Here is a 10,685-nt window from a genome sequence, read left to right as displayed (position 1 = left end):
TAGTTTTAGTATACTTTCTTGTAACATATATTGATAAAATGCTATGGCAAATTCTTAAACTACCCGAGAAAGTACAATCGCAAGTGGATGATGTACAACGTGTTCATGAGGTACTGATCCTGCTGGATAACTGCCCCTTTATTTGGCCAATTCTACTTTTCCACATCAAAGAAGTCATGAATTGGACATATGTGCTTTTTTTATTTTAAACTTTTTTTTGGTTTTCCATCCGGTGTCCGGTACCTGCATTGGAGCCCGACTATATCCGAATTCGCATCGGGTAAGGCCCCATTCGGGGGGTAGCGCTCCCTACCAAAGATTTTTCCATACTCAGCGCTCGAACTCAAGATCTCTGGTTAAGGGAGGAACAATCCCATCCACTGCACCACATCACTTGATGATTTTTTTTTTTATTTTAAACTTGCTTATACAATGAAGCTTCACTTTTGGCTAGAACAATAACAATTATTTAATTTCATAATCTCAACTCTATATTTTTTAATGTGTGTTTTACGAAAATTTCATCAACTTTTAGGGGACTATAGTCTATACCTTGTTTATTTGTTAAAAAGTCAATTCTTCTTCCCTTCCAATTTTATAAAATATATACAAAAGATGTCTCAAATCTTCATTACGAACGTGGAACCAAGTATCCCCCAGAGGAAATCTCCGTGAGGGATTTTAGGCTTCCCTCTCTTTCTTTAACTCTTATTATTTTTATTTTTAATTTGAATTGTTTGTTTTGGATAATGCATCTATAAGCAAAGTACTCCAATTTTAATTGCATTTTTCAAGTTTTATGACGATGAATATAATTATTAAATACGATAAGAAACCTGTATCGTGCTGTTTTAGTGGGCTAAGGATGGAAAAGAATGACTTTCTTTTCTTCCAAAAATGACTTTACACTAAAAAGCACAACGAATTAGGTGGGAGACTCTTATGGTGAATTTATTGTATCCCAAAACTGTCACAGGTGAACAAGTAAAGTATTCAATAGTTCAATCATACTTAGCTATAACGTTTCATATAGATTAAGTTTTCGTCGTGAATAAATCCTTAATAAAACATATATGTTAATTAAAATGAACTTCCCCTTCTTTGGTGTCTTCCAAAAACAACGAGGAAGGTTTCTGTAATAAATTGAATAGCTCAGTCACCTTTCCTCCGAACATATATTGATAAATTTATAACTTTTCATATAGAGTTAATTGTACTTATGTCCCATATACTGACAACGCATAGATTCTTTAATTATACGAACCAGCTAAGTTGACATGTAATTTGCACCGGAATATAAAATAGTAACATGCTATAGCCGGTTAATTTGCACCGATAAATTAAAAATTCTTGCGTTAATATAATAGAATCCTATATTTAAAACTACAAATCAGAAGGCTTAGTTTCTGCGTTGCTGCTTGCTTTATAATCAATGATTTTCTTATTGTGACATTTCAAAGATGAAATAGAAGTATGTTCTCATTCTTCTTACCTTCTGTCGTTTGCTAATTCTTCTGGACTACATAGTTTACTGGCAGGGGGCTCTAAAATTCTCACTAAATATCTTGGGAACAATGGTAGCTGATTTTGCTTCATGCTCTTGCTTTATTTGCATATTCTGAGTAGAAAAAACATAATGAAAATCCAAGCTCTACCCTCTACCATTGCCATTTTTCTTTCCTTGCTTACAATTCTTCCTCACACTACTGCTAATCTTGAATCTGATAGACAAGCTCTACTTCAATTTGCGGCATCTGTACCACATGTTAGAAAACTCAACTGGAACTTTGCTTTACCAATATGCAAATCTTGGATTGGTATCACTTGCAATAAAGATGGAACCAGAGTTATTGCAATCCATTTGCCTGGTGTTGGACTTTTTGGACATATCCCAACCAATAGTATAGGAAAACTAGATGCTCTCAAAGTTCTTAGCCTAAGAGCAAACAATCTTAATGGAAATCTTCCTTCTGATATCCTTTCAATCCCTTCTCTCCACTCCATCTACCTTCAACACAATAATTTCTCTGGAGATATTCCTATTTTTTTGTCACCTAAACTTGGTGTAATTAATCTCTCTTTTAACTCTTTTACTGGAGAAATACCCCCTTCAATCAAGAATTTGACTAGATTGTCTGTGTTGAACCTACAGTTCAATTCATTGTCTGGAACAATTCCCAATCTTGATGCCTCAAGGTTAAGTCTTTTGAATTTGAGTTATAACATGCTAAATGGCTCAGTTCCATATTCCCTCAAGAAGTTCACTTTCTTCTTTTGTGGGAAATTCTAATTTATGTGGGACACCTCTAAATAGCTGTTTTTCAACTTCTGCACCACCCCCTGCAATCTATGAAGAACACAAAGATACCAACTTTAAGAAACTTAGTACTGGAACAATCATTGAAATTGCAATAGGTGTTCCTTCTGTAATTTTTCTCCTGGTTTTACTGATCTCCTTCTGCTATTTGAATATGAAAGTTAGTAATAAAACAAGCATGGTTAAAGAGAAAATGGAAAATGAGGGAAGGAATGAGAAGTCAGAGGAGTTTGGAAATGGGGTGCAAGATTCTGAAAAGAACAAGTTGATGTTTTTTAAAGGGTGTTGTTACAACTTTGATCTGGAGGATTTGCTGAGTGCTTCTACTGATGCTCTTGGTAAAGGGAGTTATGGAACTGCTTACAGAGTTGTCTTAGATGAGGTAACAATGGTAGTGGTGAAAAGGCTCAAGGAAGTGAGAGTTGCTAAACAGGAGTTTGAACAGAATATGGAGATTGTGGGAAGGGTTAAAAGACACCCTAATATAGTGTCACTGCTTGCATATTATTACTCCAAAGATGAGAAACTTCTTGTTTATGAATACAAGCCTGCTGGTAACTTGTCATCAGCCTTGCATGGTATATGTTGCTTCACTCTGATTAAAATTATAATTTCATCCTGAAGGAACACGTTAATCTAAACACATTAGATAAGTTCATAAATCGTAAAATGAGAACTTACTTGTTCTTCGTGAAGCGGAAGCGGAAGCGAAAATGAATCGAACCGCGACTGAAATTACTGGTCGGCGGTGGTTATCACGGGGTGTTGGAGCAACCCAATACCACAGTCTAAACCCTTGTTTGGATTAAGAGAAAGAGCGCGTGAAAAAATAATGCTTAGAGTATATTTTTAATGTAGACACTAAGTGTACTTATTTAGGGAATATTAGGGTTAACTAATAATCTTATTGGGCGTTAAAGCACCCCTTATGGATGGATCCAATTTTCCTACACATCCTAATACATTCTTCACATTTTTCCAAGAGTTTAAGTTCTGATAATTTAAAGAATTTTCATATTATCATTTTTCATTGTGTTGAAGAATATTGCTTAAAGTCATAACTTGCTGCAGATTAATAATGATTCCTCTTCTGGGTTTTGTTCTCACATGATATTGGCTATAATAGGTACAAGAGCTATTGGAAGAACTCCACTAGATTGGGACACCAGATTGAAGATCTGTTTAGGAGCAGCTAAAGGAATTGCACATATCCACTCTGAAGGTGGATTGATGTTTATTCATGGAAACATCAAGTCATCCAATATACTTTTTACAAAGGAGCTAGATGGTTGCATTTCTGATTTTGGTTTAACCACTCTAACGAATTACGTACCGATCAAGTATAAGGGTGCTGGTTACCGCGCTCCAGAAGTGATTGAAACGCGAAAAGGCACACAAAAATCTGATGTTTGTTGCGGAAGCCAAATGTATAGAGTGTGAATAAGTCACAACTACTATACCAAAAATTATGACAGCCACCAAATAATAAATAAGACAATAAAGCAATAATAAAGGGAACACCAGAATTTACGAGGTTCGGCTAATTCTGCCTACTCCTCGGACACAACCAAATATTTTATTCCACTCCAAAATACAAGTGAAATAATACTAAAGAGAGAAGATACAAATGCCTTAAACAGATGAGAAGGCAAATGAGAGGTGTGTCTCAATCCTAAACATTAGGCCTTCTTTTATAGGGGAAAAATCCCCTCCAAACTTAACTCCCAACCAATGTGGGACTTTGGCATTTTGCCAAACTTCAACAAATCTCCACCTTGGCAAAATTCCACATTTTCAATTCTCTCTCAATAACAAATTTTGGTTGTGTCTTCATCTTCAATCTTCAGTGTTCAACAATGTTGATCAAATCCAAACAATGTTGAAACTTGACCGCAGTCACCACCTTTGTCAGCATATCAGCAGGATTCTCTGTAGTATGAATTTTCTTCACCGTGACTCCACCTTCTTCTATGATTTCTCGTACGAAATGATACCGAACATCAATGTGCTTCGTCCTTGCATGATAAACTTGGTTCTTCGCTAATTGAATAGCACTTTGACTATCACAAAAAATTGTGATACCTTTTTGTTCAACACCAAGCTCCTTTAGCAATCCTTGAAGCCAAATTGCCTCTTTCACAGCATCTGTAATAGCCATGTACTCTGCCTCTGTTGTAGACAAAGCAACTGTTGACTGCAAAGTAGACTTCCAACTAACTGGTGCCTTTGCAAAAGTAAACACATAACCAGTAGTTGATCTTCGTTTGTCCATATCACCCGCAAAATCTGAGTCACAATATCCAACTACAGACTGATTGTCTTCCTGCTCAAAAACTAACCCGACATCTACAGTATTATGAATATACCGTAGAATCCACTTCACAGCTTGCCAATGCTCCTTCCCTGGATTGTGCATATATCTGCTAATAACTCCAACAGCTTGTGAAATGTCAGGCCTTGTGCAAACCATTGCATACATCAAGCTACCAACAACATTTGCGTATGGTACCTTTGACATATACTCTCGTTCAGCTTCATCCATTGGCGACATAGTAGTACTTAGCTTAAAATGGGAAGCAAGTGGAGTACTAACTGGCTTAGTCTTGTCATCTATGCCAAAACGTTGAAGTACTCTCTTCAAATATTCCTTTTGAGATAAACAGAGTTTCTTTGAACGTCTATCTCTAATTATCTCCATGCCAAGAATTTTCTTTGCCTCACCCAAATCCTTCATCTCGAACTCCTTCTTCAGTTGAATCTTCAACTTATCAATTTCTTCCGAATTCTTGGAAGCTATCAACATATCATCAACATATAGGAGAAGATATACAAAGGAACCATCTTTAAGCTTGTGCAAATACACACAATGATCGTATTTGCTTCTCTTGTACCCTTGCCGCAACATAAACTCGTCAAATCGCTTGTACCATTGTCTAGAAGATTGTTTCAATCCGTACAACGATTTTTCAAGTTTGCACACCATATTTTCTTTTCCAGCAACTTTGAATCCTTCTGGCTGAGTCATGTAGATTTCCTCCTCCAAGTTTCCATGTAAAAACGCAGTTTTTACATCCATCTGAACTAGTTCCAAATCCAATTGTGCTACCAAAGCCAACATAATTCTAATGGAGGAATGTTTTACAACTGGAGAAAACACTTCATTGTAATCAATTCCCTCTTTTTGAGCATATCCTTTGGCCACCAATCTTGCTTTGTAGCGAACATCTACTTGGTTAGGAAATCCTTCCTTCTTTGCAAATACCCATTTGCACCCAATTGCTTTCTTTCCCTTCGGGAGATTGGCCAATCTCCATGTATGATTCTGATGAAGGGACTGTATCTCATCATTCATGGCAATCCTCCACTTATCTTCTTCTGAACTTTGAACAGCGTCTTTATAAGTAGTAGGAACATCATCAGCTACAATTGAGGTTGCACAAGCAACCGTCTCTATGAGACGAACAGGTTTCGTTATTGTTCTTTTTGGCCTGCTGGTTGCTATTGATTCAAGTTGTTGTTGAGATTCCTGAGTTGGAATCTCCTCTACTGGCTCTCCTTCCAGAGGGTAATCTTCATTTGTTTCCTCCTCTGCTTCTTGTGTAGGAAAAATAAATTTTCCCTCAAACTCCACCTGCTTAGAAGCACCTTCATTTTGTTTGGTATCTTCTGTTACCTTATTTACCATAGCAAATTCATCAAAGGTAACATCTCTGCTGAATATTACTTTCTTTGTCATAGGGCACCATAAGCGATATCCTTTGACTCCAGAAGTAATTCCCATAAAAATAGCCTTCTTTGCCCTTGGATCCAATTTTGACTCCGTCACATGATAATATGCAGTTGAGCCAAACACGTGCAAAGAGTTATAATCTACAGCAGGTTTTCCGTACCATTTTTCAAATGGTGTTTTGCCATCAATAGCAGCAGATGGTAGACGATTAATGAGGTGGCATGCATATGTAATTGCCTCAGCCCAAAATTCTTTGCCCAAGCCAGCATTGGACAACATACACCGTACCTTCTCCAGCAAGGTCCGGTTCATACGTTCTGCCACTCCATTCTGTTGTGGTGTATGTCTAACAGTGAAGTGTCGGACGATGCCATCATTTTCACAGACCTTATTGAAATGATCATTTTTGTATTCACCTCCATTGTCTGTGCGAATACACTTGATCCTCCTGCCTGTTTGATTCTCCACCATCGTCTTCCATTTGAGAAAAATTCCCAGCACTTCATCTTTGTTTTTCATTGTATACACCCACACTCTTCGAGAAAAATCATCAACAAAGGTTACAAAATAGTGCTTCCCACCCAATGAAGGTGTTTTGGAAGGACCCCAAACATCAGAGTGTACATAATCCAAAATGCCTTTAGTATTATGGATCGCTGTACCAAATTTAACCCTTGTCTGTTTCCCTTTGACACAATGCTCACAAAACTCCAAGTTGCAAGCCTTTACTCCTTTTAACAATCCTTGATCTGATAGAGTTTTCAAGGATTTTCCTCCAGCATGTCCCAAGCGCATGTGCCATAGCTTGGTTGCTTCTGCCTCTTTGTCGTCACTGGATGTCACTGTCGCTGTCCCAATAACTGTACTGCCACGATAGCGGTACATATTATTATTCTTCCGATTAGCCTTCATTACCACTAGTGCACCGGAGCATACTCTCATCACTCCATTTTCTGCAATGATTTTGAACCCTTTTGATTCTAGGGCTCCCACAGAGATGAGATTCTTCTTCAAATCCGGTACATATCGAACATCTATCAATGTTCTGATCATTCCATCATGGTTCCTTAATCGTATTGAACCAATGCCATATGAGGTAAGAGGGCTGTTATCCGCTGTGTGGACGACTCCATATTCTCCTTCTTGAAATTCCACGAACCAGTCCCTGTTGGGACACATATGATAGCTACAAGCCGAGTCCATCAACCATATGTCTGAAGATGTTGATGACTCTGTTGTAACTAATGAGAAGTCTGAATCATCACAATCAGCTACATTTGAATCCATAATGGCCTTTCCATTGTTATGTTTGGCCTTATTCTTCAACTTCGGACAGTCTTTCTTCCAGTGCCCTTTTTCTCGACAAAAGGCACATTCATCTTTGCTGGGTCTGGATCTTGACTTGGATCTTCCCTTCTTTGTCCTCGTTTGATTTTGAGGACGACCCCTCACAAATAGTGCTTCTCCTTCTCCGCCCTTCTGTTTTTCTCGCTTTCTTTGTTCATAGCTGTACAAAGCCGAACAAACTTCTCTGAGAGAAACTTCGTCATTTCCATGGAGTAGAGTAGTTTCAAGGTGCTCGTACTCATCAGGAAGTGACGCCAACAACATCAAGGCCAAGTCACCATCATCATAAGTTGTATCCATATTTTGCAAATCTGTAACCAACTTATTGAAACTGGTGATATGTTCATTCATCGTGGTACCAGGAACATAGGTGAAGTGAAACAGTCTCTTCTTCATGTACAATTTATTTTGACTGTTTTTCTTCAAAAATTTATCCTCCAGTGCTTTCCATAATTTACATGCAGAAGTTTCCTTTGTGTATGGATATTTCTGCTCTCTAGCAAGGTAGGATCGAATGGTACCGCAAGCAACACGGTTGATAATTCTCCAATCTTCTTCTCCAATAACATCTGGTTTCTTTTCTTCAATGGCCAGATCTAGCCCTTGTTGAAAAAGGACATCTAGAACCTCGCCTTGCCACATCCCAAAATGTCCGGACCCGTCAAATATTTCGACCGCAAATTTCGCATTTGACACAATTCTTGTCATAAGCGAAGATGCCAATGATGACGTATTGTTGACACTTGATGTAGATTCTTCTTGTTTATTGTCTCCCATCTTTGACACAAATATTATTTAATAGCTGACGACACAAATCAAGATTATTTCCTTTCTGGTGTGGAAGATCAGACTAAGCTGCAACCACAGAGCATACTCAGACAGAACCTTGACTCAGTTACCAAGATAAATCTTTTCTGATGTGGAAGATCAGACTATGCTGCAACCACAGAGCATACTTAGACAGTACCTTGGCTCTGATACCAATTGTTGCGGAAGCCAAATGTATAGAGTGTGAATAAGTCACAACTACTATACCAAAAATTATGACAGCCACCAAATAATAAATAAGACAATAAAGCAATAATAAAGGGAACACCAGAATTTACGAGGTTCGGCTAATTCTGCCTACTCCTCGGACACAACCAAATATTTTATTCCACTCCAAAATACAAGTGAAATAATACTAAAGAGAGAAGATACAAATGCCTTAAACAGATGAGAAGGCAAATGAGAGGTGTGTCTCAATCCTAAACATTAGGCCTTCTTTTATAGGGGAAAAATCCCCTCCAAACTTAACTCCCAACCAATGTGGGACTTTGGCATTTTGCCAAACTTCAACAATGTTTACAGCTTTGGAGTGTTGCTTCTTGAGTTGCTCACTGGAAAATCCCCTCTTCCAATGTCAGGGCACGATTACATAGTCGATTTGCCTAGGTGGGTTCGGTCTGTTGTTAGAGAGGAATGGACAGCTGATGTTTTCCATGTAGAGCTGATGAAGTACCAGAATATTCAACAAGAGATGGTGCAGATGCTTCAGATTGCACTTTCATGTGTAACAAAGGTGCCTCATATGAGGCCTGCAATGGATGAAGTGATTAGAATGACTGAAGAAATTAGGCAACCAGAATAATGTATCATAAGTATCGGAAATTCAGTGCCTAGTTTGTCTAGATGAAACTCCAATTCTGGCATTTGTAGAATTTGATCAGCTCAACATAATGGAGAATGTGTTGTTTCTTCCATCTCTGCCTACAATTAAAGTTATTTTGTGTAGCCCAAACACCACTAAGGCACCAATACACCAAAAAGTTCTCCTTTAGTTTGTAGTATAAATTATTAACGGAATAATTAATTTAAAACAAATAGGTTTATTCAGAACACTAGTTAATTATGGCTTTGATTTTTTTGTTAACAAAAGGCAACAGATGTTATCATGTTAGGATTACTAAAACTATTTTAATAAAATGTACTAATTAAATCAGGTGAAACAATTCAAACCAGTCTAAACTATTTAATTTTATTAAATCTATATCAATAAATGAATGACAAAATGCGGAACATGGGCATCAACTAGGGCGGAACTTCGGGATCAATATATTCAACCTAGGTAAATAACAAAATAAAATATCGACTATATGTCACTTTCTTTAAGAATACAAAAAGTTGATAAGGATAATAGAGAGATATTAGCCGACGACCAACACACACATTTTTCTAATTTCTCAAATTTTTGACTTCTTTCATATTTATCCCATTTGTGTGCTATATTTACAAATACAAAAGGCACTTCTTCAATTCTCTTAATTTCACCTCCTCTCTTCCTTCTATTTCTCCTACTGTATTTAGGCTTCTTTATGCCTTGTTTGGTTGTGTTGTACTTGTTCTCTGCTTTACTTTATTGAATGACTACGTGTATACAATGAATCATGTTAGAGACAATGTTTAGGTTAATGATACCTTATTTGAACATAATGGGCTATCCTTAAAATTGGTGATATACTTGATTTAGCCGTAATTACACTTATTATTATGAACACTCATCTGCCTAATATTCGTGTGATAAACCTTAAACTGTTGTATGACTATTTGAACTTTACTCTCTTGGTTAGAGATTACGGCTAAGCGTTTGATGCTTTATTCGGACGTGATGGTTATTGAATGATGAATTACATGTTAAAGCTATAATCATACATTATATATATGCATTTATCATGTTTAGAGATCATCTCATGAGTACTTGCATACATCCTTGCATCTTTAATTATCAGTTCTTAGTATATTTTATTGATTATCTTTGAGGCATATGCATACATTATTGGAAATGGAGATCTTAACATATATTTATTTTTATTAAGGCATACTGGAACATTATGAGCGAGTTTATGTTGAGATAAATGTCGTGACACGAGAATTTTGCCGTGCGGATTGTTATGATATTGATATTAATGTGATAAAATGGGTTCCCATGATGATAGGTTCTTGTATCTATGCTTGGATATGGTACCGTCCCTTCAGAATCATATGATTACCCATATTACTTTCAATCCTATAAGCGTAGACACTAGATTAATGTATTGAACACATAGATTGTGTCAGGCAAAAGGATGATGTGCTAGGTGCGTGTGTCCATGCACATCTACATATCATATTCATGCATATCATCTACATATGTTAAATGACGCATTTCATGCATTCATAAGATTCATTGGTAGAGTTGGGTACATGAATCTTACACTGAGTAATGATGAGAGATGGTGCCTTGTATTGGATACATGAATTTGTACCGAATAA

The 10,685-nt window shown here is 37.0% G+C and overlaps 1 pseudogene; it reads left to right on the top strand.

The window, feature by feature from the left end:
- Positions 1–1,339: 1,339 nt before the first annotated feature.
- On the top strand, positions 1,340–9,024 carry LOC104219549 (probable inactive receptor kinase At5g58300; annotated as a pseudogene).
- Positions 9,025–10,685: the final 1,661 nt, after the last annotated feature.

The sequence above is a fragment of the Nicotiana sylvestris genome, chromosome 5 (genome assembly GCF_000393655.2).
Source record: "Nicotiana sylvestris chromosome 5, ASM39365v2, whole genome shotgun sequence".
NCBI lineage: Eukaryota > Viridiplantae > Streptophyta > Magnoliopsida > Solanales > Solanaceae > Nicotiana > Nicotiana sylvestris.
The sequence above is the reverse complement of the archived record's forward strand: the minus strand, read 5'-3'. Positions and strand labels throughout refer to the sequence as shown.